The following is a 26,760-nucleotide window of genomic DNA, read 5'->3' on the forward strand; positions in this document are numbered from 1 at the left end:
CACTAAATAAGTGACAGTAAAGAACAAATAAGGGAATGTAAACATGTTTAGGTAACTGAGCCCTTTAAGGATGTAAGGGTATTTGGCATAGATTATATGAGAAACTGGTGAAGAGTCAGGAACATATAATGCCATGAATAAATAATGTCCTTGACAGAGAAGAATGTGGCAAAAGCAAGGGCTGTGACTGTGAAAGCAGAGGCAACAGAGCTCAAAGGTAAAGGTAATTCTGAGGTCTAGTCGTATATATTAGTGGCAGAGCATTGCATAGAATGTACAAAACAGAGTTTGGTCCCAAGTACTGAAGGAAAATGAGGATAAATATGTGAATAAGAAGGAGGAAGAGAGCTCATGATTTTACAGACCAACATGGCATTTACTTAGAAGAATTTTACGATTTATTCTAGTTTTATCTACATCTGATAGAAAAATAAAGTTTAAAATCTTTTTAATTTTCTTTTTAAATTTCATTTCAATGTTTTGAGCCAGAACATTTATGCATCAGAATAGAGGTTATATATAAAAACTCAAGTTATCTTTTTCTATCTGAATAAAAACTGTACACAAAAATACTTGTATTAAGTTAAAAATTTCACTGAATATTAAAAAATTTTAATAAGTGAAAAAAATCTTTGTATCTGCACTCCAAAAAAATGTACTTAAAGCATCATTTTGTAAACAAAACATAAAAATAGCATACATCCTTTGAAATGAAGTTTATTAACATTTAGTTGTTTAATTGATGGGTTTAGATATGGTGTTTTCATTAATATACATAATGTACAACTATTATCCTTTTGTTTTCTTCCTTCTACCCCTTGTCTCCCTCCCTTTCCGCATTCCATTTCATTGTCTTAAAAAAAAATCTAGATTATACAAATGAATGAAATCATGGAATATCTATCTTCCTAAGTATAGTTTAATTTTATTTAACATGAACATTTCAGATCCATTCTTTTGGAAGCAAATGAAAAAAACTGACCTTCTTAAGGCTTAATGACAATCCAACCCTTGGTGTATTGTAGATGAAATTCTAAATGGTCTTATTAAATAAGAAACAGCGGGGCGGTGGTGGCGCATGCCTTTAATTCCAGCACTCTGGAGGCAGAGCCAGGATCTCTGTGAGTTCGTGGCCAGGCTGGGCTACCAAGTGAGTTCCAGGAAAGGCGCAAAGCTACACAGAGAAACCCTGTCTCAATAAAAAAAGAAAAAGAAAAAAAGAAAAGAAAAAACAAGAAACACAGAAAAACCAAATACAGAGGTAAAAGCCCAAGAGATAGGAGCACTAGCGAATAGCCTTTAGCTTACCACTCGCTGCTGTCCTTCCGCTGAGAGAGAGCCCTTCTTCTGTGTGACGTCTTTTTATTGCCTTTCTGTTCTACCTTCTCATTGGCTCTAAACCCAACCACATGATGTCCTCTTTACTGCCTGTCTATACAGACCTCCAGGTCTCTATGGTTCATACTGGGTTTAAAGGTTAGGGTCACTGCTTGGCTGTGTCCTTGACTATGCAGAGACTCTGCCTGCCATGTGATCGGATTAAGGGCGTGTGCAACCACCGCTGGACTTCTGCTAAATGACTTACTTTTAGCTCTGATCCCCAGGCAACTTTATTTATTAACAGACAAATAAAACCATATTTCAGCACAAATAAAATATCACCATAGTGTATACTTGCTAGTGTAATTTGAAGACAAGCATTGTGAAACCTCCAGAATTGTGCATCTCTTGCTCTACTGTGTCTTATGTAACAGTATGTATGTTCTTAAAAGAGTTCCTGCCCTGGTTGGGGAGGTAGTTGTTTTGTCAGACTCATGAGGTATACATGTAAAAACTTCAAGCTGTGCCACAATTCCAAACACTGTTAGAAGTTTCCAGGCAACGGACATCATTAAAGATAACACAGAGCATACATCTAATCATGGATCCTCACAACAGCTGCTGCCTGGAACAGAGGGGAAAAAAAAAACATTTTAAACAGTACCAAAGTTCAGTAGGCCACAGGAAGATCTGTAAAATGTAACTAGATGCCTCATTTAAAAGAAACACAAATTTGAAATGTAAGGTATAAAGTTATAGTTTTCCATTTAATTCTAAGTTATTGAATAAAATAAGGGGACCAATGGTTTTCTGAAAGGAAATGCTGACTAAAAGGTTGCAGACATTCATTGCTGACTGTCTTTGTCATATCTAGGCCACACGAATTCAAGTTATGTTGGAATCTACTTTGTGAGTGATATCAGAGATTGCTCTATCATGATTAAAGGACATAAAGAATTCAGAAGTGATTTGAAATTGTTAAAATAAGTGTCTACTTAAATGGAAGCAGGGGAGAAAACGTCTAGTGTGTTTCCACCAGCTACCTGTGACCTATTTAAAATTCAATTCTTATGTGGTCCTATCAATTCTCAACACCCACCAATGCTATTAAAATGTCAGGATAGCATTTGATCAGCTAGCCAGAGCTTTAGTTACTCTCTAGCTCTGTTTCTTGAACAAGAAACTGGTCTCTGTTTCATACTTGAAGCTTTACTAAACTGACCAAAAATGTTTTTGCATAATCTGTATGAAATGAGTCTCCCTTTCTTCTTCCTCTTCTTCTGCTTGTGTTTTCCTTCTTCAAGGAGAACTTTTTGGTTCTCAATAGTTAACTAAGAACTCAAGTGTTTCGTCTTCTAAGAAACTCCCCAAATCACCAGCCTAGAATGTTCAGTAATCACTGCCATTTTGCAATATACTGACTTTATCATCCTTTCTTGTATTGTTCCCAAATGATGCCATTGTGGCTGGCTTTCTGCCTACATTGAATACTCTCTAAGCCATGTCCTTCATGTCTGAATCACTGAAATCTCATGGTAGGTGCCCATGAAATGTTTGTTTAATTGAAATAGTCACCGTTCAGTTATATGTGCCATTAGTGAGAAACAAGGGAAAGAAGACAAACTAATGCTGGTTGTGTGAGTTGCAGACATGAGAACTGGGAGGAACTTCTTAGGGCTTTTCCACTGACAGGTATGTCTGTGCTTACTAGCTACTCACCTGTCTAGGAATTCAAAAATCCCTCCTTTCCCTGTGTCACTGAGCTATCACTCTGTCCTAATTTTATATCATGCATTTTTCCTCATTTTCATCAATTCCATTTAAAACCAACAAAATTCTTCCTACATCAAGACTTACGTAGATGGTAGCTCTTTTTCCTAGGTTCTTTTTTACTTCTCCGATTCTAAACTCAATTATTCACCCCACTTCTTAAAGTCTTCTTCAATAATCTCGTCAATGTAGCCACATTGCTTCTGCATCATTTTCTACTAAACTATTTTGTTCTGTTTATTTTCATAATACTCCACTTCAAAGTTTATTGTAATTTTCTTGCTGTGTATGAGCCCAGCAGCATGGCTCAGCAGGCAAAAATAACTAAACCCGACCTCCTAAGTTCAATTTCTGGATCATACACACTGAGAGGAAAGAACTGACTCCCACAAGCTATCCTCTGACCTCTATGTGGGTACAGTAACACGCCCCCACACACCAATTAGTTAATTAATTAAATGGAAAAATGTAAAAGAATAAAATAGCTCTAAGTCAGAAACCATATCTATGTCACTCTGTCCTGTGTCTCCATCAGTGGAAATAGCTCAATTATGTGGTAAAATGATCAGCAAATATGTATAGATTTAATGGAATTAGGACTGTTTACCTTTTGAATTTCTATAAAATATAGTGAAAGAACTTGGGTTGAAGTTACATAAGAAAACCATATCTCACTGACTAAATTAAAGAAATCTCTCTTTTACCTTGTCATTCTAACTGACCTTCCTGCTTTCTCTCCTTCCTTTTTAGCATTGATTTGATTTCTATTACATGCTATGTGTGATATCTTACATTATATTGAGTCTATAGGCTATGACCTACACAAAAGACTTTAATTTTGCAGTGCCCAAGATATTGACTAGTGTCATGTGTTTTAGAACACAAAACTACTTGACCTTATTGTCTTGATGTTCATCAGAGTTCAAGGACACATTTGTTTAAATGGCCCATACATTGAAGAACCATTAGAAAAACTAAACAAATTACTAGAGATGTTGAAATACCCTCTGACATACTGAACACTGATGAGAAGAATTAAAATGAATGCCTTTATTTTTTTCATCAACAAGGTAGTATGCTGTGTGATCTAAAGCTTGCCCTGCCTATCAGCTAGGATTGCACAAGCAGAGATGTATAGGAATACAAAATTTGACATATTTTCAGAACTTCACGTGTTTCTGGAGAACAATGTTAGAGGTAGAGAAAGAAGGTCACATAGTAGCCACAATACCAATGGAAAGAAGATCATAAAACACTGAAGTTGATAGAGGTTGAGGTTAAATCCTATTTTGTGGATGATAATGCCTATTCTTTAGGCAACCAAGTAGAGGGTTAAAGAAAGTAAATCCAGATACAGTCATCCAAATGAAAACAATGAGGTAGGAGAGAATAGCACAGATTCTTGGAAAGAAGTCTATAACAGATACCTGTGTTGGAGTCACATTCTTAGGTCTTGAACTATAGGATATGGGAATTGAAGGCCAAGGAATATTGTAATCTGGATTGGGATTGGTAGTGACATTCACAACATATTGGAAGGTGGAAAGTTTGTTATGTCAACATTTTAGCAGCTTCTTTGTGGTAAACATGGTCACTTTTCTTGTTTGATTACTGTTTTATTACAATACTAAGAGGGAAGCAGAACAGGACTTGATCCTGAGGAAAGCCCAGGTTTGGAAGCAGTGTATGTCCTCCTTTTCTTTGACTACCCAATCTTTTCCCCACATTTAACTAACAGTTCCTTTGCCTCTTACTAATATTTCTCTAGTATGATTTCCCTCACCTTTTCAGTTTTATGTTACAAAACACAACGTAGTGAATATTATTTGTGTATGAATATCCTCTCCTTGAGAACAGGGTTTAGCTATGCATTGATTAGGAAGCATAAGTCCTACCTTATGGTAAGTATTTTATCTAAAGTGTTCTTACACTAAGAAAATCAGGATGAAGTGTCCTGTATCACTAATTTTTCCCTATTGTACTCTGTTAAAATATATGACTTGTTTTATACATATATATATAACAAGTACCTGGTGCTAATATGTCACCATCATTCACTGAATTTTATATATATATATATATATATATCTCCCATAATTCAAAATTAATATAATTGTTTAGTATTCCCTAAATGCAAATAGCCAGATGGCTACTTTAAAGGAAGCATTTTCTGTGTAGATTTCTTTTTAAACATTTTTTTTGCTACATTGCACAATTATGGCCTAGCAACACTGCAGAGGGGTTGCCAGGGTAGGGTAGGAGAAAAAGCTTGGAGTCAGCTAGACTTGTCTGAACCAGCTAGCCTTGTATGAGCCAGTTAGCCTTCCCTGAACCAACTAGCTTTGCCTGAACCAGTTAGCCTTGTATGTATGAGGCAGCTAGCCTTGCCTGGACCAGCTAGCCTTGCCTGATCCAGCTAGCCTTGCCTGAACAGCTAGCCTTGCCTGAACCAGCTAGCCTTCCCTGAACCACCTAGCCTTGCCTGAGCCAGTTAGCCTTCCCTGAGCCAGCTAGCCTTCCCTGAACCAGCTAGCCTTGCCTGAGACAGCTAGCCTTGCCTGAACCAGCTAGCCTTGCCTGAACCAGCTAGCCTTGCTTATAGCTGACCTGAAGAGTGATGACTGTTAGGACTCTTAATGTTCTCATACATTTCCAAGTACATTTGTTGAAAAAATTCTCTGATCTATACATTTTAAAATTCTAGCACACTAAAACAATCTACTGACCCATTTATAATCACCATATCTTCAGTCTTATACTCACACCAGACTATAAAGTTTTGTGGAAAAAATTAAATTACTTCTGATATTACTTTTATACAAAATAAGAATGGATATTGTTTGTATAGTCCAGAGAAAATATTTCATGAAAATATCCAGATCACTGAATATGAATTGATTTTGGCTAAAATTGATCTTTATGTTAGTATTTGTATAGGGTTGAAATGATTATATAGATTTGTTCTGTGTTTTGATTCTCTATTCAACAATTAAAATAGTTGGCATTCAGAAAAACACATAACACTAAAACAAGGCACTTTCATCAAAATTTTTTCTCTCTTTGTAAATTATAATATTCAAACATTTGAGTTAGTTTTCATTATTTCCAAAAGAAAACTAAAATTTGTTCCTGGTGCTAATATGTCATTATTATTCACTAAATTTTAATTGCACAACATCTCAAGCTCCAAATCTTCAGATATCAGTACACAGCCTGGAGTAGCTGCAGAAACCAGGAAAGCAAAATGGCATCATTGACAGGGTAGGCAGCTGTGGGCAATAGAGAGGGCAATAGCAAGATACAAGTGGTTTGATACGGGAAATAGGTAAGGAGAGTCTCTTTAGGGAGGTAGAGGAAGGTAAATACAGAAAGGGCCAGGATAGCAAAATAACAATGGGGATGTCTGAAAAGGTCTTAAGGAATCATACTATTATCTGTCTAACTAAAGAAAAACAATATAATACACATAATTCTATGAATAAATATGCATAAACTGTTTTAGAGAGCTTTTCTCATCTGGACTGGTAAGACTCCTTTTAAGAGCTAAACTCCACCTAACAAAACCCCCACTACCAGATACCAGACATGAGAGGCCCAAGTTTGAGTTGTTGACCAGCCAAAACATGCAGCCTATTGTTATTGGCCTTGGTTGCCCTCCAGAGGTAGAAGCAAGTATCTATCTCTGGAGACAACATGCACTTAAAAAGCAGAGCCCAGAGAACTCTAATCTGGAACTGACCTGAATGTCGCCTCCCTGAGCACTAGGTTTATGATACAAGAAGGCATTTGAGCTTCCAAAGGAGGGAAGCAACCTATCATCCTACTCAGCTATGACACCTGTGGATTGCATGACAGGGTAGCACTAAGTGTGCAGTAGTAGTACACATATCTTGATGGTAACCAACAGCTCAAGTCATGGATATTGGAGAAGAATCTACAACCACTGCTTACACTGAACCAGAATAATCTAAATATTTGTCCTTATACCCAATGATAAGTGTAGTCCTCATCTCTCATCAAGAAAACTCATCTTTGCAACAGCTGGAGACCACTACATGTTCAAGGCTGAGCATTTAACCACCACTTCTAAGCATGTTGAAAAGCTATGAGTCTATGTTCACTTATTCACTGAAAAGAGAAACTTTTTAATTAAGGATGAAGGGAACATTTGTCTGTTGGTATAAACATAAGTATTCAAAATGTACCATGTCAATTCAACTGAAGAACAATAGTGAGTTCTTCCTTTTCTCATTTATGGATTGTTGAACAAATTCACTGGACCAGGCATTCATTTCCTTCTCTACTACAGACCTCAAATCAATTTGATAACAATTAGGTTTTGCTACTTTTGCACTACTGGGCACATTTTGCTTGGGAATTGACACTGTAGTTCACGTTGTGCACAGCTGAGTAAAAACATAAGTGCCTCTATTACCCAGCACACTTCATAGTATCTTCCATCACTGGAAAAACTATACAGCATCCTGGGTGGTTTCTTTCTAAGTATGTTTGCCATTGGCAAATAGAAAAACTACAACTTTGTACATAAATTTTGTATCTTGCCATTTTCCTGAAAGTGTTTATCTGCCTGGCATTTTCTAATGGAATGATGAGGATCCTTTTGTATAGAATCATATCACCTGAAAATAAAGACATTTTGACTTCTTTTCTCATTTGTATCCCTTTAATTTCCTGCTTTGTCTTATTGCTGTAAGATTTCTAGCACTTAATTGAATGGGAGTGGGGAAAATGAAAACATTGTCTTATTCCTGATATTACTGGAAATGCAGAAATGCTATTTATTATGAGTTTGATTATAGGTTTCCATATATAGTCAATATACATATATACACACAAATATATATATATACACATATATATATATATATATATATATGTGTATATATTCCATCTCTAGTCTCTTCTGGTATTTTATCATGAAGAAATGCTAGATTTTGTTAGAGCCCTTCTCTTTATCTATTGTGATGGTCATGAGGTTTCTGTCCTTAAGCACATTTATGTGATAACTAATGTTAGTTGACCTGTGGTTACTGAACCTTTCTTGTGTCTTTGGATTGAAGTCAACTTGAATATAGTGAATAATTTTTTGATGTCTTTAGTTCATTTTCCAAGATTGGTAAAGAATTTAAACATCTGTGTTTGGCAGAAAGTCTGATCTGTACTTTCTTGTGGTGTTGCTTATTTTTGGTATCAGGGCAATAGTGACTTTAAAATCATTACTTCCATTTATATTTTATGGAATAGCTTGAAAAGTGTTTGTGTTTCTTAGAAGTTCTCATATACTTCTGAATGGAATTCATCCTGAGCAGGCTATTTGTAGATTGGGATACATTTTATTACTGCTTCATTTTGTTGCTTATTATATACTTGTTCACACTAATCTTTACTTAGCTGATTGACTGTAAAGTCTCTGACCTGTGTGAAAACCTAACATTCCTGAACATTCTAGTGAGGCTAGGCTGATCACCTAATACTATAAGATAGGCAGTCCTGTAACGAGATACTGTACTTTTTCTTCCGTGGATCCCCTGCTCTATTGTAGTAGCTCACCTGACTACAGCCATGTACCATCATAATTCTGCCTATGTTGCAGAAATATTTTTTGAATTATTCAGAAAAGTGTAACTTCTCCTTTTCTTCTTTTTACCTGTTTTCTAAATACACATTGCTTAACACTCTGGGTTTCCCCAGCATTCCTGGAATCCATACACTTCCTCTGAAGCCTCCCTCCCTGCCATGTGGCTGCTTGTTACTATGTATCTGATATCCATGATAGCTTAAATGGCATGTGCAGAGAGTCTGACTCCTAATTCCCAATGGGTCCAATGACCTGGGACAGATGTGTGAAGTCAAAGAAACTATGACCACCTATTTCAAACAATTGGCCCCAGATAGCCTGGGCTGTTTTTATTTATACAGTTTTAATAGTTTGCATGAACAGGTTTACAATCAAATGTATTTCCTTAAGTTTCTAAAAAAGATTCCAATAATTGTGTTTGTTCCTTTACCTCTTTCCCCTGCTGTCCCCCAGCTTTCCCACCAGTAACCATTCCCTACTTGACTCATAGCTTTAATGTCAGGCAGTGTTGCAAGTGACAAAGGAAGTTTTTCTAGCTAGGCACATCTACAGGTAGAACAGTGTGCCCAGTTGACAGCATTTGCAGTTACAGCGTCATGCAAAGTGAAAGAGGGTTTTGTCTCTGGTGGTTAATGCTTACCTCTAGGCAAATCTAAGTTCTTCCAATTCATTCATCAGTGAAGGCTGAATCAGTTCATTCTTCATTCTGTACTAGTCTATCTCTTCCAAGTTTTCCTATTTATCCTATAGGCAACATAACTTGGAAACTTACTCTTAATAGTTGGGATTGTTTATCCCTTGTTCTCATATCCTGTTCCTTAACTTCTTAGGGTATGAGAAATGAGAGAACCGTGAGTTTCTATGATTCTGCTTCATTCCCTGTCTCTAGGCTCTAACCATCAACTCCTGATACTATCTATTTATTAGCATTTCTACTAGATTCTTGTGGTTAAAATCATTCTCCCAGAACAGTTATGTAGATTTGTAATACCATGAGCTACTGTGAATCTTTCAGACTAGTCACAAGATGTATTGGAAAGGCAACATCTTGTTCTTGAGAATCCTGAGTTCATGGTCACACTTGAAACCTCACAGGCTTTAGGAGCTGAATTAGGTCCACTGTATATTTTTAACAACATCCCTTCTGGCTCACTCAGAGGAGAATCATCAGGGAGAAGTTGTCCTTGTACAAAAGCCATTTCATCAGTAGCTCTAAGAAAGCGAAACTAGAGGCAGCCAGCAATACGATTTATATACAGAAAGCAAGGAGAGCAGGCAGCACATATGCTCCTGGGGTCCTGCCCAGAATTATGCAGTGAACTCTCGGTTGGCCTTGACAAAAATGGATCAGATTCTCCATGGCCTTGCCACAAGGAGAATTTGTCTGTGTCATTCTCAGGCCTTGTCCCCCAAAGAAGTCATGTGGCTCCAGCAGGCATGACTGTTCTTCTCCTTTCCTTGATTTTCCTTAGAGGCAGCAGGTAAGATGTAAAACTTCACTTCCCTGGGAGAGAAACAACAACAATAGTTACATTTGGTTGTGTACATAACTAAGAGGCTGTACAGGAGAACACAGAAACCAATAGCATTATAATTTACTTAGTATTTGTACTTCTTCAATATCTTAAAACAATGCCTATGCTGTATACAAATAAAGCTCTAGATGCCTGAATTCCTACTGCAGGTTTTATTATCTGTAATGTGCTCCTAAATTAAAAAAAATCAATGGAAAATTACAGTATTATTTAATTAATTGTGTGTGTGTGTGTGTGTGTGTGTGTGTGTGTGTGTGTGTGTGTGTGTGTGTGTTTTACTAGATTTGGTGGTTTGAATAGGAATAGCCCACATAGACTCATGTATTTGAATGTTTGGTCCCCAGGGGGTGGATTATTAGGAGGTGTGGCCTTGTTGGAGTAGGTGTGCCCTTTTTGGAGGAAGTGTATTACTGGGGGACAGGCTTTGAGGATTCAGATGCTCAAACCAGGCCTGTGTCATTCTTCCTTCCATCTACCTAAGGATCCAGATGTAGAAGTCTTAGGCCCTCTCCAACACCATGTCTGCCTGCACTCCACTACACTTCCTGCCATGAAGATAAGGGAATAAACGTGAACTTTAAGCCAGTCCCATTGATATGTTTTCCTTTATAAGAGTGGCCCTGATCATTGTGTCTCTTCACAGCAGTGGAAACCCTGAGGATGACAGAAGTTAGTAGCACGGAATGGGGTAACACTATGATAGGCCTGACTATGCAAGTTTTGTTGGGAGGAATGTGGACTTTGGGACTTTGGATTAGAAAAGCAGTTGAATACTTAAAGCTAAAGCAGGCTTTAAGCACACAAAATAAACAGAACTCATTTTCCAACAATGTTACTGAATCCAATAGAGGACATACTTTCTTATGTTGTTTGAGATCTACGCTTACATAGAATCTCTCCACCAACAAACAAGGAATTTTTGAATTTCCTGGCTAAACACTGGAAAATTCATCAGTAGTTCTTTTTAGTGACTTAAACACAGTTAAAAATCACATTCTTTAGAGCCATAATTTCTTATTATTCTGAAAATTTTATTTATAAATATATTTAACTGTTACATCCAATGAGTCACATGGATTTTAAATCATCCCTCATCCTGGTACTAATGAAAGACTAGTTATTTACTAACAGTAAACTTAGAATCATAGTGTAGGTTCATGTATATCTATTTAAACATTTATTATTGCTATGAACACTCATAGGTTGAAACAGTCACACGATTATGCTAGAATGCATGATACCCTATGTTACTAATGTCTTTTGATGAAATACATCACAGTACCATGTACAGATGTTCAATATAAATTTGGTTGCAGTGGAGGAAGTAAATTGCATCAGTCTCATTAAAGGCATAGCACCAAAGATCAGGGAATTCAGCAAGGGAAGATGCATATATCTACAGGATGGAATCAGTCAAAGTGGTTGATTGGATACCATAGTCAGAGAGCAAAACAAGAAGGAAAAAGTGTCAAGGGATATCATGCTCAAAGAAAGTGACTGATAGACATGATGGCATGCCAGTGATGTGTTAGTGATGTCTTCAGCACTGGAACCATACTAAAAGATTGTGGAGTGTAACCAAGAGCCTTGGCAATAGCCTGTGATGTTTTGGGGGGAGGGTCTATGGGATCCCTTTGGACAAAGACTCAGGTAATCCATTCCTGGCACTGTAAGTATCAATCTGTAACACAAAATGTCAAATTTGGGCATTGTCTCCCCAGTTTTGTGGTCATTCTATTTAAATTCCTTTCATTTATGGCTATATTTTAGGAAGCTTCTAAGGTAATAAGTTTCCATGTAGTTTTAAAAAAGGCGATTAGTATTGATTGTCCCTCCTCATATTCCTTCCTTTTCCTTGCCCTCCCAACTCCTTCCCAGTTTAACCCTCCAATTTTAGTTTTCCATTGATCTTTTATATCACTATATTTTATTTCCCCTTCCTTGGAAGATCCCCTCCTCCCACCTATTCCCTTACTTTGTGATTATTCAGATTGAAGCACACATATTAAAAGCTTAGAAGCTAATATCCACATATAAAAGAAAACATATAACATTTTGGGATTCTTTAGGGATTCTTGTAGAGTTCTCTGGGTATATACAGATTGCAGTGCACATATCAAAAGCTTAAAAGCTAATATCCACATAAAAGAGAAAATATATAATATTTGTCTTTTGGGTTTCTTGTAGAGTTCCTTGTATATATGCCCAATAACATACAGATGAATCTTGTGGTAGGTCTGTATTTCAGCTTTTTGAGAAATCTCTGCACTGATTTCCACACTAGCTGTACTAGCCTATACTCCCAACAACAAAGTGTTCTTTTTCTGCATCCTCAACATAATATACTGTCATTTATTTTATTGATCTTGGCCATTCTGACTGGGGTAAGAAGAAATCTTAAAGTTGTTTTAATTTTCATTTACCTGATAACTAAAGATGTTGAACATCTATTTGTTTCTTAGCCATTTGTGTTTAATATTTAGTTCCATGGAACATTCTTTAATTGGGTTGTTTGTTTTCTTTCTTTTGTTTCTCTTCCTTCCTTCCTTTCTTCCTTTCTTTTTTTTTTTGATACAGGGTTTCTCTATGTAGCCTTGGCTGTCCTGGAACTCACTTTATAGACAAGGCTGGCCTCAAACGCAGACATTCACCTGCCTTTGCCTATGAAGTTCTGGAATTAAAGGGATGCACCACCATCATCAGGTCAGGCTGTTTGTTTTCTTGATATTCAGGGTTTTTATATTTTTATTTAGTCTAGATACTAACCCTTTATCAGAAATATAATTGGTAGATATGTTATTTGTCCCATTTTGTAGGCTTGGTCTTTGCTGTCAACAAGGTAAGCTTTACTGTGCTGCCCAGATGAGGTGCAGGGCCAGCTTTCCCCAGTATTGGGGCTCCTATGGGGAGTCAGCTCCTCACCAGCTCTAGGTGGTAGGGACGAGGAATAAATTAATTGACTGCCATAGAAACTCAGTGCAAGTATTTATAGGTGGAGAATGGGGTTTTGATGTGTACAACACTTAGTAAAAAGACAGCAAAGAAAGTAAGGAGGAGAGAGGAAAATGCTACTCAATAGAGGAATAAGTGGTAGTTGTGTTCCTGCAGATATAAGTTAGCAGAGAGATGACAGATAGTGAATTCTTACCATCATTGTGACTTACGGTTCCATTAATACTTAATGTTTCATCTGAGAGAAGATCTGTGCATTCTTGAAAAAACTAAGGTTCAAAAAAGAGCCTTGCATTGGAGCCTTTGATTCACACAGTCACTCACTCAAACATTTCTAGACCTCTGCTATGAGACAGGCATAAGAAGAAAGTAGGGTGAAGTTAACTGTGCTTTGTTGGAGATGATTCAGGGTCTGATTTTCCAGTGTAGATGAGGTGCAGATGCCTTCAAGCTAGGTGTGAGAGAAAAGAGACCTGTAAGTCTAGCAGCCTGCTCCTTCCTATTTAGGTAACCTACAGGTGATCAATCTTCCTGCCATTCAGATTTCTCTTCTATAAGACAGGCATAATCGAAGTGCAGTCCTCATACTTTTATAGCGATTTAATCCATGTGAAATGTACAGAACAGATACATAGAAAGACTTAGATAATTACTAACTGTAATGGTACAAAGACAAGAGGCAATAAGGCCAAGAATATTTGTGAAGAAAAGGTTTGGTGGTCTGAGTGAGTTGGAAATCATGTAGGAGACAAAGACTCTCAGAAAATATATTTCCTATTGTGAGGACATATAGCATTTTTGTTGTTGTTTTGTTTTGATTTGTGTGTGATCCTCTGATACCCTAGTTCCAATGCTATGTTTCTAGAATCTCTTTTTAAATTTTACATGAGTTAGTAACATGTATTCTCATGGAAGTCCAAAAACTGATGTCCAAAACTATTAATATAATTCACTCACTGTTCAAACAGATAATAATAAAAATATTTATGTACAATTTAAATATATTATCTCAATAAAGGAATTGTATATTAATCCAGACATTCTAAAAATCTTTCCTCCTGTCTTCTGAGTCTTATATAAGACTGTCTTGTTTCAAAGAAAGTGATCAGCCAAGACAAAATCTTATACAGGGAACTGAAGAAAAAAGGTGCCTTTAATTCCTTATTTTGTGAAAAACACTGAAAATAATCTCTCAAACATGTTCATGTTCATACCATCAATTTTAATTTTGGACTGAGATACTAGTTGAGTTATAATTTTGATTTTATCTTTTTGTTAACCTTTGTTGTATGTTGTATGGTTTTTATTTGCTTTTGAGTTGTTTGAACATTTCTCTATTTTTATTTTCAGAGAAGAGAGACAAGGAATTTTGATCATATCAAAACGATAATAAAGAATGAAATTCTTGACATTGTAGTCTTATAGATATGGATTAGTTGATACATATATAATAATATGGGTGTGAGTGTGTGTGTGTATAATATATATTCTCAGTAGGGTGTGATCTTCATTTCAAAAATTGGGAATCTGAGAAATAAAGGAACTTGTCAGACAGGATCTTGTTCAGTAGGATTTTGATTCCATTGGGGCACATGGAACACTACGCAAAGAGGAGTGGCCATGCTATGCAATGTTATTAAGAATTTCACAGTGAACCAGCAGAACACTTGCTAAACCCACATGAGGTGGTTCTGAGAGTGATGTTGTGAGTGACTGAAGGCACAGGTCACATACCCACCAATCTACTTCTCAGTTTAATCCACCCTAACTTAGGTAAAGGTATTTTTATCCAAATTTCATTTTTAAAAAGAAGTACTGGTTCGTTTTCCATCATTTCTCAATTACAGATGCAGATTGTTTTGTGGTACTGACTTAATGGTCTGGTCATGAACAATTGCTCTCTTCATTATCTAGCCCAGTGCCTTCAAGTTTTCTTAACAAGAGAAATTTTTTTAACCCAGTCTTTCCCTAAGTGATATTTTTTGCAAAAAAAAAATTATTTATATAGTCCTTGTTTGGTATCACTCATGTCAAATCCGAGGAAAGTATGCACCTCCTTAATGAATTCCTTTCTGGTCACTATAAGAAAAAACAGAAGCAACATGAGAGAGGAAGTTATTTTATTTTTTACATTTTAAATTCTTTGAGATAATCTCACATTGTAGCCAATGACTGTCTGAAGCTTACTGTGTAGTCTATCCCAGACTGATTTCCTCTGGCTCATCTTCCCAATGCTGAGATTCCAGCATTACATCACCACATCTAGCTAGGGGAAGAAGTGTTACTTTTGACCCAAAGCTCATAGGGATACAGTCCTTCCTGGTAGGAAAAACATGACAGCTGAGATACCTGATTCCTGGAGGTGGGAGATGTGTCAGCTGGTATTTTTTTTTTTTTCAAAATCATATCAGAGAGCTCAGGCAAGAAGCAGGCAAGCTTGTAAATTTATGCATCACTCCTGTGATCTTATGTGCTAAGAGCCCAACTAGCATCCACTAGTGAGGATGCAGTTTTCAAACTCATGTCTGTGAAGGATATTTTACCATCCAACCATAATATGCCTATTCTATATCTTTGAATTCACCTCAATAAGACATGGGGATAAAGAGTTCCACAAAAGTCTTTGACTAGTAGCTCCCACGAAAGTAAAATTCTATGTCTTCTTTTCAATATTGAAGTTGATTTTCTTCAAATGTATATATCTGTGTGACATGCATGTATATACATGCACATTTACTTTTGTGTGTAGATGTAGCGGGGAGGGGGAGTTGAAATTCATATCAAGGCCCTAGATTGACATTGAACATCTTCCTTAATCACTTTCTGCCGTGTGCATAAATACAAGGTCTTTCATTTAAACCCAGAGTTCATCATCAATCAGACTGATTTAACTAGCCAGCTTACTAAAGCAATCCCTTGTTTCTGCTTCCTAAAGTCTGGGATTACAGGTGGGCTACAATACCAAGCTGGTTTATATGAGTCTGGGAGATCTGAACTTTTATCCTTGAGTTTGTGTGATAAGCATTTACCAGTGATCCATTCACAATAAAGATGAATTTTAGTGTTATTTCCCAATAAGGAACTTATGAATATTACATGAAATTATTTTAATTCATTTATGAGTAATAGATTTATACATAGTAGCCATGTCTCTTTTAGTGTCTGAATCTTGTTGCAATAATTATATTTCTTGTTGTGATGAAATAACATATAATAAATTTTTGTTGTGACAAAAGTAACTTAAGTAATGGACAGATTTATTTTGATTAACAGTTTGAGACGTAAAACTTGTTACTGGAGAAAGCATGGAGGTAAAAACACAAGTGAACCAAACCATAGTCAAGAAACAGAGAAAGAGAGAGAGAGAGAGAGAGAGAGAGAGAGAGAGAGAGAGAGAGAGAGAGGCTTGTACTTATGTCCTTTTTTGAAATTGATAGTTTCACACATTTAAGAGAATTTTAGTCATTCCCACTCCTCATTACCTGCTCATTACCTGTCTTCTGCCACTGAACACACTTCTCAATAAGTCCCCTTCTGCTTTCATGTCTTCTTGTGTGTGTGAGAGACCCATTGAGTTTAATTTCTTTCCTACCATGGGTGAGAGGATTTTCATCAAATCAAGGGCAACTTATCAGTAACTATACATGGCACACCCTCCCCAACAATCATTACCTGCCAATCTCTCCTTTTGATTCAGTCTGGTACCACAACTCATACTCAGGGTGAGTCTGCCTTCCTCAGTTAAACCTTTCTAAAAACAACCTCATAGACGAGTACAGAGGCATGTCTCCTTGGTGTCAAGTAAACAATGAAAATTACCCACAGTCCATCTCTTGTCAGTTTAATACCCATATAAATCACTTTTCACTATAATGATTGACCTCCAGCCCCTAAAGTTCACATGATACAAAATAGGTTTAGTTCTTCTATAAAACACTCAGAAAATTTCACAGACCATCATTGTCTAAAAGCCTAAAGTCTCTTCTCAGAGTCATGACAGTTTCTTAACTGTGAGAACTTATAAAATAAGATAAAACTTAATAAATGAAACACATCACTCAGCTCTAATATACAAGAGCATACTGTCTACTTTCATGTCAACTTGATATAAACCAGTGTCATTTGGAAGAGGGAACACCAATTGAGAAAATGCCCCCATAAGTTTGGTTTGTGAGCAAGCCTGTGATGCATTTCCTTTGTTAGTGAATGATGTGGGATGTGGGATGGCCCAGCCAATTTCAGGTGAGCAGTACCACCATTGGAAAGGTGGTTCTGGAGTATAAAAGAAAGCAAACTGAAAAGGCAGTCTTTCTCCTGGAGAAGCAAGCCAGTAAGCAGAGTTCCTACAAGATATCTGCTTTAGTTCCTACCTCCAGGATCCTGCCCATTTAAACTCCTGTATTAACATCCCTCCATGATAGAATGTGATATGGAGCTGTAAGGTAAAATATACTTATTGTTACTCAATTGATTTGGGTATTTTCTCACAGCAATAGAAACCCTAAGACAAATTGCACAGAGTATGGATATGATAAGATAAAAAAGGTCAATTATTAAATCTACTTTTTAAAAGGAAATACTTGTTTTAAATAGGATAAGTAATGAAATTTTTTTGTCTGAGTTTATCAAATGTTACTGGACTGGACATTGTTAATATATATAATGAAGTTTTTGTCTGAATCTATCAAATGTTAGGGGACTAGACATTGTTAATGTAATTCTTGACTGTATATATTGTATATACTTATTGGATAGTTTTTCTTGTATTACTTATAAGCTTTTATAATTTTAGACCAAAAAAAGGGGAAAGTGTGGTGGTATTGTGTTCCCCAAAATATTGTGCACCCTAATAAACTTATCTGGGGTCAGAGAACAGAACAGCCACTAGATATAGAGGCCAGAAAATAGTGGCACACATGCCTTTAATCCTATCACTTGGGAGGTAGAGATCCATTCGGATCTCTGTGAGTTTAAAGCCACACTGGAAACAGCCAGGCATGGTGACTCACACCTTTAATCACAAGAAGTGAGCCTTTAATCCCAGGAAGTGATGTCAGAAAGCAGAAAGGTATATAAAGCATGGAAAACAGAAACTAGAAGCTTTTGGCCTGGTTAAGCTTTCAGGCTCAGCAGTTCAGCTGAGACCCATTTGGTTGAGGACTCAGAGTCTTCCAGTCTCAGAAAACAGAATCAGCTGAGGAATTGGCAAGGTGAGGTGGGTGTGGTGAAGTGTTCTGCTTCTCTGATCATTCAGCGTTCACCCCAATACCTGGTTCCAGGTTTGATTTTATTAATAAAACCTTTTAAGATTCGTGCTACAAAAAAAAAAAGAGATCTCATTAAGGAAAGAAATTAAGAATGGATGGAAAGTAAGGAAAGATTGGACCAAAACAATAACAAAATTCAGAAGGGCCAATGCCAAACCCTAAAGCTCCATGTCCAGCATCTGGGGATCCTGCTAAAACCTTCTGGGCTCCAATGACCTTTAGGTTATCCACACTCTTGTGCCTCATCTTGTGTTTTAATTCTGTTATATAATATTAGCAGTTTTTTTTTAACTTTAATTTTTGTAACTTTAGATACTGCCACATGGTGGTTTTAAAACAAAATTGTGGTAAAACCAGTTAACTGAAAAGTTGAAAATTTATCATTTATAAATGAATTTTTCTTCAAATAGTACTCTCTTAGAGAAGAACAAACATTCAGACCAACCTGATGTCTATGGAAAAGGAGTGGTGGTTTCACAGGCATGCTTATATAGGGCAGAGTTACTAAAATGAACTAGAAGATCCCATTGGTGAAATTATTAAGGCCAACTGTAATTCTTGCTTGATAACTGTTTCGTTATCTATAATTTTACTATGTAAAACTTAAAACCTTCCTTTTAAAAAAAAAAGAAAAGGGGGAGTGCTGTGGGATGGTCTGTATGTCAAATGTGTTGCTCTGATTGGTTAATTAATAAAACATTGATTGGCCAGTAGCCAGGCAGAAAGTATAGGCAAGACTAACAGAGAGGAGAATGGAGAGAACAGGAAGGCAGAGGGAGAACCTGCCAGCCGCCGCCATGACAATTGAGATGTAAGGTACCAGTAAGCCACAAGCCACATGGCAACTTATAGACTAATAGAAATGGGTTAATTTAAGATATAAGAAAAATTAACAAGAAGCCTGAGCCATTAGGCCAAATAGTTTAAATAATATAAGCATCTGTATGTTTATTTTATAAGTGGTCTGTTGGACTGCCAGGGCTTGACAGGTTCAGGAGAGAAAACTCTCAAGCTACAAGATCTGACCACTGTTGCATTTTTTCTTCAAGTGCCCTCTGTTTTCTCCACAGAGCTCCTCAGTGCTTATTTTCTCATGTTTTCCCATTGAGATTCTGGGAAAACATTACCACTTTCCAAGTTCTCAATAGTTTCCATTGTTAGTTGAACACCATTTCTTTCTGTCAACTACCAATTAGTTAAATCAAAACAGAAACAGACACACAACAACAACAAAAATGGACACCCAAATCTTACGTATGCTTCCTAACCTGGCCAGGTTGTGACTGAAAGGAAACCGGATCAAGAAGAAGATGTGAGAGATTTTCCCAGTGGAATGAAACTATTCAATGTTGGCCTCAGATGCCAAGTGTCTGATGCTGATACTCTATCTGAAGTTGTAATGTGGAAACAAATGCAGATAAAAAGAGCTTATAAATACTGAATGTGATCGAAATATAAATATAAAAACCCGTAAATAATCTTGAATCTTCACTTTACTAATTTTGTTTCTTTCTTAGTCAGGAGTTGGTCAAGAACCCTCAAAGCTACACAGTCACTGAATATAAGTCCAGAATAATGAAAGTGTAATTTTTAAAAAAATTATGTACCAAATCAGATTAACTCGCAAGGCCTTTTATAGTCTGTAAGAGAATAATTGTCTGCACGGGTCAAAAAGTTGTCAAATAATTCACTAGTTTTACATTTTCATAAAATTAATTTTACACTTAAGTCTTCAGAATTATGCTAGATTTTATACATTTTACATATGGAAAAAGAAACATTAAAGTGATGCATTTATTTTTGAGGCTATTAGGTCATTTCAATTACTTTCATATTTCAGAAAATTTAAAGCGTTCTGTCCAAAGAACCATTTAGAGCAATGACTGCACTGAGTAAAGAAAACCTTTCCATTCTCAGGAGAAACTACTCAGCGTTCATTCAAAGAGAGAGATATAATTGTGTAAACAGAAACTTCTAAAAAGCATTGCAACACCAGTCCAGAGATCATATGCTACGTGTTTCCTATTGAAGTAGTAAAGTTCTCTTGGGAAGCGATTCAGCATCTGATTGAACACACCAGTCACATCAATTGTTTGTGCTCTTAATTTCTAGTATCAGATTATTCTTCTACAAATTGTGACAATGCATTATTTGTGGATATAATATGACACAGAATATGAAATTAATAAATCAGAAAAATCAGTTTTATTTTTACCTTTTGGAAATGTTTAACAGTGTTCTGTGAAGCATAGGATATTATAGGAAATTGCAGCATGATGCTCCTGTGCTCAGCTATGCAGCTGGAAGAACTACTCAGTTAACTCTCAGAGTTGGCTTTGCACAATCATCCTCTGTGCAAACTGTTGAGGTTGTCACAAATAAGATGGGGGCAGAAATGGTCTTGACCTTCATGTCTTATACAGTCTAGCAGCTGATTAACAGTCACCATAATCCAAGAGAAAGACTATACACTGATATAAAATATGAGTCTTTCCAGCTACATTTATTAATTTTTACATTCAGCCTACTCTTCCCGAGTAATTGTATTGATCCCAACACTCTGTTAGACCCTTAGGCTACTAAAATAAAGAGAAATGTCTTCAAAGGGTTTATATTTGAAATGATAACAATAGCAAGTTCCATAAATATAATGATTGTAAACAAGGACAGCACAATACAATACAATGGATATTAGAATACAATGCAACAGATAGATTCAAAGGTGGAGTAACCAGTTGCACCTGAATATTAGAACACAAGGCAGAAACACAGAGAGCTTGTGGGCAAGTCCTAGCCACCTAGATTCTCCTGCAGTTTAGAGGGTAGTCCTTGGAACCTTTCTTAGAGTTTGGTGTTTTGAAGCAATTCCTACCTCTTATGCCCTAAAGGGGAAAAATTAGTGAAAATTAAACAACACAGAAATAAGCTTACATATATGCATAATATATAATGGATACTGGATCAAATTACTTTTATTGGTTTACTTTCACCTATCTTAACTTTTGTTTTGTTTCTCTTTTCATTAGAATTATGATTATGATCTTTTTTATTGTGTCAACAATTCATGGTACAAAATACTTTGTTTTATACTTTATATATTAAAATCTAACTTACTAAAAAGTATATTTTAACACCTTTGTTAAAATAACATAATTTTAATATAAATGATTTATAGATTATGAGTGGATTATTTAGTATATTAATTTACGTTTATTCATTAATGAAAATATTTAATGAGAAAATTCACATTTTGATATAGCTGTGATCATATCATGTACTTTTGAAATATAGGATACTTATGCTCATTACAAATGAGCTTACCAATATATGAGATTATTACACATGAGTTTATAAATATATAAGATTATGCTTGAAGCTAAGTTTTTAAGAAATTCTACTTTTTAAAAACTCAAATTTCTCAAAGAGAATTCATGTTTTGGATACATTGATTCATTCTCCTCTAATTACTACTGCTGATTGAAATCTCAAGGTTTCTTTAGTAGAGAAAAAAACCTTATTATAAGCAAAAATTTCTGATATCTGAAATCCTAAATTATAAATAACCATCTAGTTAGCCATCTAGAGCAATAGTTATATTACATACTTATAATGTGTATAGTTCTTGATTGCCCATGATATTAATTAGAATAGGTTAATTAGATAAAATAGCTGTTTAATTTCCTTTAGCAATTTATTTTCTTTTTCTTAAAAGCTTTGATAAGTGGCAAAATATTTTAGTTTCCATTTCCTTTATTTCTAGAGGCATTTTGGGATGCTAAGGAGAGTTGAATTAAACTACTCTGGAAGGCAAAGGGGGAAAAATGTTCACTAAAGCAAACACTTCATACACAGTCCCTGAAAAAAAAATAAATGAAAGAAAAATGTAAGCTGGGTACCACCAAAACATAAATGAGAAACTCGGCCATGTAAGAAGCAATAATGTACACAATTTGCAGAAGTTGATCTGATAAATTTACTTTATCTATTTTTTGATCATAAAATACAATTATATCATTTCCCCCATTTCTTCGATCCAACCCTTTCCATGTACTCCACATTGCTCTCTCAAAATGATGACCTCTTTTTTTAACTGTTATTACGTATATATTCCTAAATATGTGTGCAACCTGCTTACTTCATATAGTGTTACTTGTATGATACTTGTAATGTTACTTGTGTATGATCTCAGGCCCTACTTACTACTTAGTATTGAATGACCAATTGGTGTGCTCTTCCCTGGGGAAGACGATTTCTCCTGCTGTCAGCATTCCTTAACTGCCTCTAGTAGTTTGTCTAGAGATGGAATAGAGTAAGCTTGTCCCTTCCATATTACCTTATCTATTGCTGTCACCCTTATCAGATTCAGTTAGCCAGTCACGCTATTGAGACTTCATGGGTGTCGCATCCTTGATATTTCATAGATAAACTTAATTTTAAAAGTTCTAAATTTAGGCTAGATGATAATCTATTGCTTAAAATTGCTTAATAGGGAGAATTTTTGTTAAAATTATGCTATAGAAAATGATTATAATGGCAACACAGGATGTGGAGCCATATTTTGTATAGAGAGCTACTATAGAAAGAAGCTGAAGAAGAGACATAAACTCAGGTAATGGCGTGGACCGGCTATGTGAAGCAGTCTTGAAGAGGGTGCTGTAGATTACTGCCACCCTGTAATTCCATACTATCTGCAGGAAAATTAAACTTTAGCAAATGCCATATAACTTTGGCAATGTAAACTTTGTAAGGAGGAAGAAGGAACAAATTGGGGGGAGGGGGCAAGAGAAGAGAGAGAGGGAATACAAAATCTGCATGTACAAATAGCTAAAAGTAAATGGGAAACACCTAAAGCAAAGGGACTGTCCTCTCCAGTTTCTGCATTGGACGTGAAGTAAATACACATGAGGACAAGAATAATTTCCTCCTTTTCAAGAGCTTATAATTAGCTCATGGTTTTCTTTCCTCAAGTTGAGGGAATCTGCTTAACGAATATCTATGAAATTGATGTACTTAACATTCTAGGAGACAAGAAACTAACATTACTTTATTAGAGTTTTTAATTGATTTTTGTTCTGTATAATTAAGGTATACAACATACTGTTTTAGGATGCATATATAGAAAATTAATGTATATATCAATTTACATAGTGGCCTATTTTCCTTATCTTGCATTTGCTAAGTATGGTGCTGTGAACAACACAAAAACAAAAAAGAGATCTAGGGTCAGGTCTTCGTCCATGTGTGTAGCCATCTGTTTCCAAGATTCATCCCTAGACAGAAGGAACACTGTGTCCTCAGGTTCCAGAAAAAAGACTGGCCAGGTAACAAGCCAGCCATTGGTGCACAGACTCTTTTGTAAGTGCTGGACCCAGTACAGGGTGGCTACCCACCAACCCCACAGTTCCCCAGAGTTTTCTTGAGTGGGAGTAGCAAAAATATTAGATAGGAGGATTTAGATTGTGGAGATAAACAGAAAATGTAGGCTATCCGCGAGAGGACCTGGAACCTATTCCAATGGGCCCTGGCTGTCTCTACCCTAGGGTATTTATAGAAGCTCCAAGGGGTGGAGCAAAGGATCTCCCCACCTACCCCCACCCCACCCACCCACCCACCCCCACCCCACCCACCACCACCCCACACAGCCAAGTGCAGACCATCTCAGACATCTACACTCCAGCCTGTGGTCCAATCATCCTCTTTATGCGGACCTGCTGGATAAAGCCACTAGGAAACCTGAAAATGGGCTCCCAGAACCCAGTTAATGAGAAAGGAATTTCCCTGGTCCAGAACCTCTGAAGAGCCCTAGGTCTTGATGTCATCACACTGGTAACAATTATGCTCTGTTAGAGACAGGTTCAAACCACGGTAGATTGGTTACCGTAAATGCTTCTGTGTCTCTCTGAAAGCCCCTGTGTGTCTATTCAAACTCACACTCTATCCTGCTGTGCCTCATCTCTGTTTTCCTTTTTCTCTATTCCCTCCCTTCTTTCCCTTACTAGCTGCTAGGAGTACTGTGTGGGTCTAGATGGGGCTGAGATGGGAAAGAGAGAAGTGAAAAGCAAGCAAGATATCCACTAAGTCCAAAGTAAAGTGTCCTGGTTCAGTTGCGTCATGCGGCTCTCTCATCTGCGTCACCCAAAGAGGGAAGAATAGGGTTCTAACAAGGACCTGCTATCACACCTAAACACAAAGCCGTGGCCATGCTGGATTCATCTTCCGTTGGGGAAAAAATGCATTTCAGTTCTTTCTAAATGGTTTTTATAGCTCAAATCTTCAGAGGGACTAATGAGTAATGTGAGTGCTGGTCATAGAGAATACACGTTCAGAGTTTGTTCCAAAGCCTTCCGAAGTTTAGACATGTGAAAAGTAGTTGGAGAGAAGTGGTACAGGGTGGATAGAATCAAAATACAGTGTACATCTGTATGATGTACATTTTTTTTTTATTTTGCAATACAATTCAGTTCTACATATCAGCCACGGATTCCCTTGTTCTCCCCACTCCTGCCCCCCTCACCTTTCCCCCAGCCCACCCCCCATTCCCACCTCCTCCAGGGCAAAGCCTCCCCCACGGACTGAGATCAACCTGGTAGACTCAGTCCAGGCAGGTCCAGTCCCTTCCTCCCAGGCCAAGCCAAGCGACCCTGCATAGGCCCCAGGTTTCAAACAGCCAACTCATGCAATGAGCACAGGACCTGGTCCCACTGCCTGGATGCCTCCCAAATGAATGGGTGAGACAGTTGATTGCTTGATGTACATGTTTTTTTAATACATAAATAAATGTATTGATTTCAACAAAAATCTAAATTAACTGTTATGTACACCAGACAATTTTCTCAATATTGTGCTTTTTCTTTCTTAGAGGGTCACTGAAGTTCCATTCTCCAATTCCATTCACATCCCAGAACATTTTCTAATTCTGTAAATTAAAGACACTGACAGCACCTCACATTATTCTCTAGACTACTGCTCCATCTTATTTGATATTCTTTGCTGATTTTTTTTAAAATCATGGGTCAGAAGCAAGGAGGTTGTAACTGATCTCCTTGCTTCTGAGGTGGAAACACAAAACATTTTGGGTTGGGCACAGTTCTGTTCTGTTATGCTGCCCCCGTTTGCCAGTAGGTAAAAACTTTGCCCAGTCTCCAGAAGGCAGTACCTCTTGTGAATAGTTGCTTTAGACAAGCATTCATTGTTCAGAAAGCTTGATTTCTCACTGAGCAAAAACCACAGCATTGTAAAGATGCCAGTTTCAGGTTTTTTTTTTTTTTAAACTTGGTTGTTTTAAAGTTCTAAAGGAACTCTCACTGTTGAAGCAATCATGAAAGAAAACCTCTTTTCACTCCCCATGGAACAAGTGCCTGAAGAGAGTAAGAGTGAAAGTGTAAAGACTGGGAACCTGGCTCTTCTCCAAAGCAACAGAAAAAGCTGCAGTTAGAAGAAGTAATTGAACACTTCGGAAATCTCTTTGAAGACCTAATGCTGTGGAACTTTTTTAAATGAGTAAAATCTAAATGCATGGTAATTCCATGTAAGAAAATATAAGTGAATGTTTTAAGGACTGAGTGATGAATTTATGAATGTTTAATGTAGCGAGACCAAGCAGCAGCGGCCTTCAGTAATGCACATTGAGCATTAGCAATACTGTTACTTGGAAGAGACAAATTAAAAACCTGGCAAGGTCTTGCCTCTTAATATTTTGTTACTCATATGCTTTGTTCAGTTTATGATGATAACATTATCTCTATTGATTATGCTTGCTTAGTAGGATTCTGTGCACTTGAAAAATAAATTTGGGCATGGTAAAAATAGTGCTGATGTAAACATAAAAATTTCCCATTATTTAAATTTGTTTCTAATAATAACATTAAACAATCTTACACATAACTTAACAATAACGTTAATGGTATTTCACTTTCCTGGAAAATGTAGAAATAGATTTTAGCATATAGAGTAGGTTTTAGCACTGTATTAGTTTTTGAATACTCTTGCCAAATCAAGTCTAGGTATGAGAATCATTGGTGTTTGAAGAATTTTAATATAAAAACAAATGTGTGTAGAAGACAGGGAAGGCTGAGACCTATAATGCAGAAAGGTCTGAGTATTTATCAAGCTGAAGCAGTTTGTGTTCTCTGTTGAATGGTACATAAGCTGTTACATCAGGAGCATTCCTTTAGAAGTCCAGTAGCTATTTTGTGTCAGGTTTCTTTAGCTGTATTTCTCCATTTAATCTGTGCTGACCCCACTTGTAGGATCCAGAGGAAAATATAAGATTAGCCACATGCATACACACTTGCTTGCCTCCTACTAACAAGCTAAT

At 36.6% G+C, this 26,760-nt stretch overlaps 1 protein-coding gene across 5 annotated transcripts in view; it reads left to right on the forward strand.

Annotated features, from left to right (window-relative positions):
* The window catches only part of Fut9 (fucosyltransferase 9), a 193,771-nt gene that overhangs the window by 24,071 nt on the left and 142,940 nt on the right, over positions 1-26,760 (forward strand). For 2 of the 5 annotated variants that reach the window (XM_052715167.1, XM_052715168.1), the window contains exon 2: positions 12,802-12,927. The exons of the other annotated variants lie outside the window; for them this stretch is intronic. The gene's annotated coding sequence lies outside the window, so the exon portion shown is untranslated. The remainder of the gene's footprint in view (positions 1-12,801; positions 12,928-26,760) is intronic. 5 annotated transcript variants of the gene reach the window in all.

This window comes from Peromyscus californicus, unplaced genomic scaffold, assembly GCF_007827085.1.
Source record: "Peromyscus californicus insignis strain IS unplaced genomic scaffold, ASM782708v3 Scaffold_5__1_contigs__length_169319896, whole genome shotgun sequence".
Taxonomy (NCBI): Eukaryota; Metazoa; Chordata; class Mammalia; order Rodentia; family Cricetidae; genus Peromyscus; species Peromyscus californicus.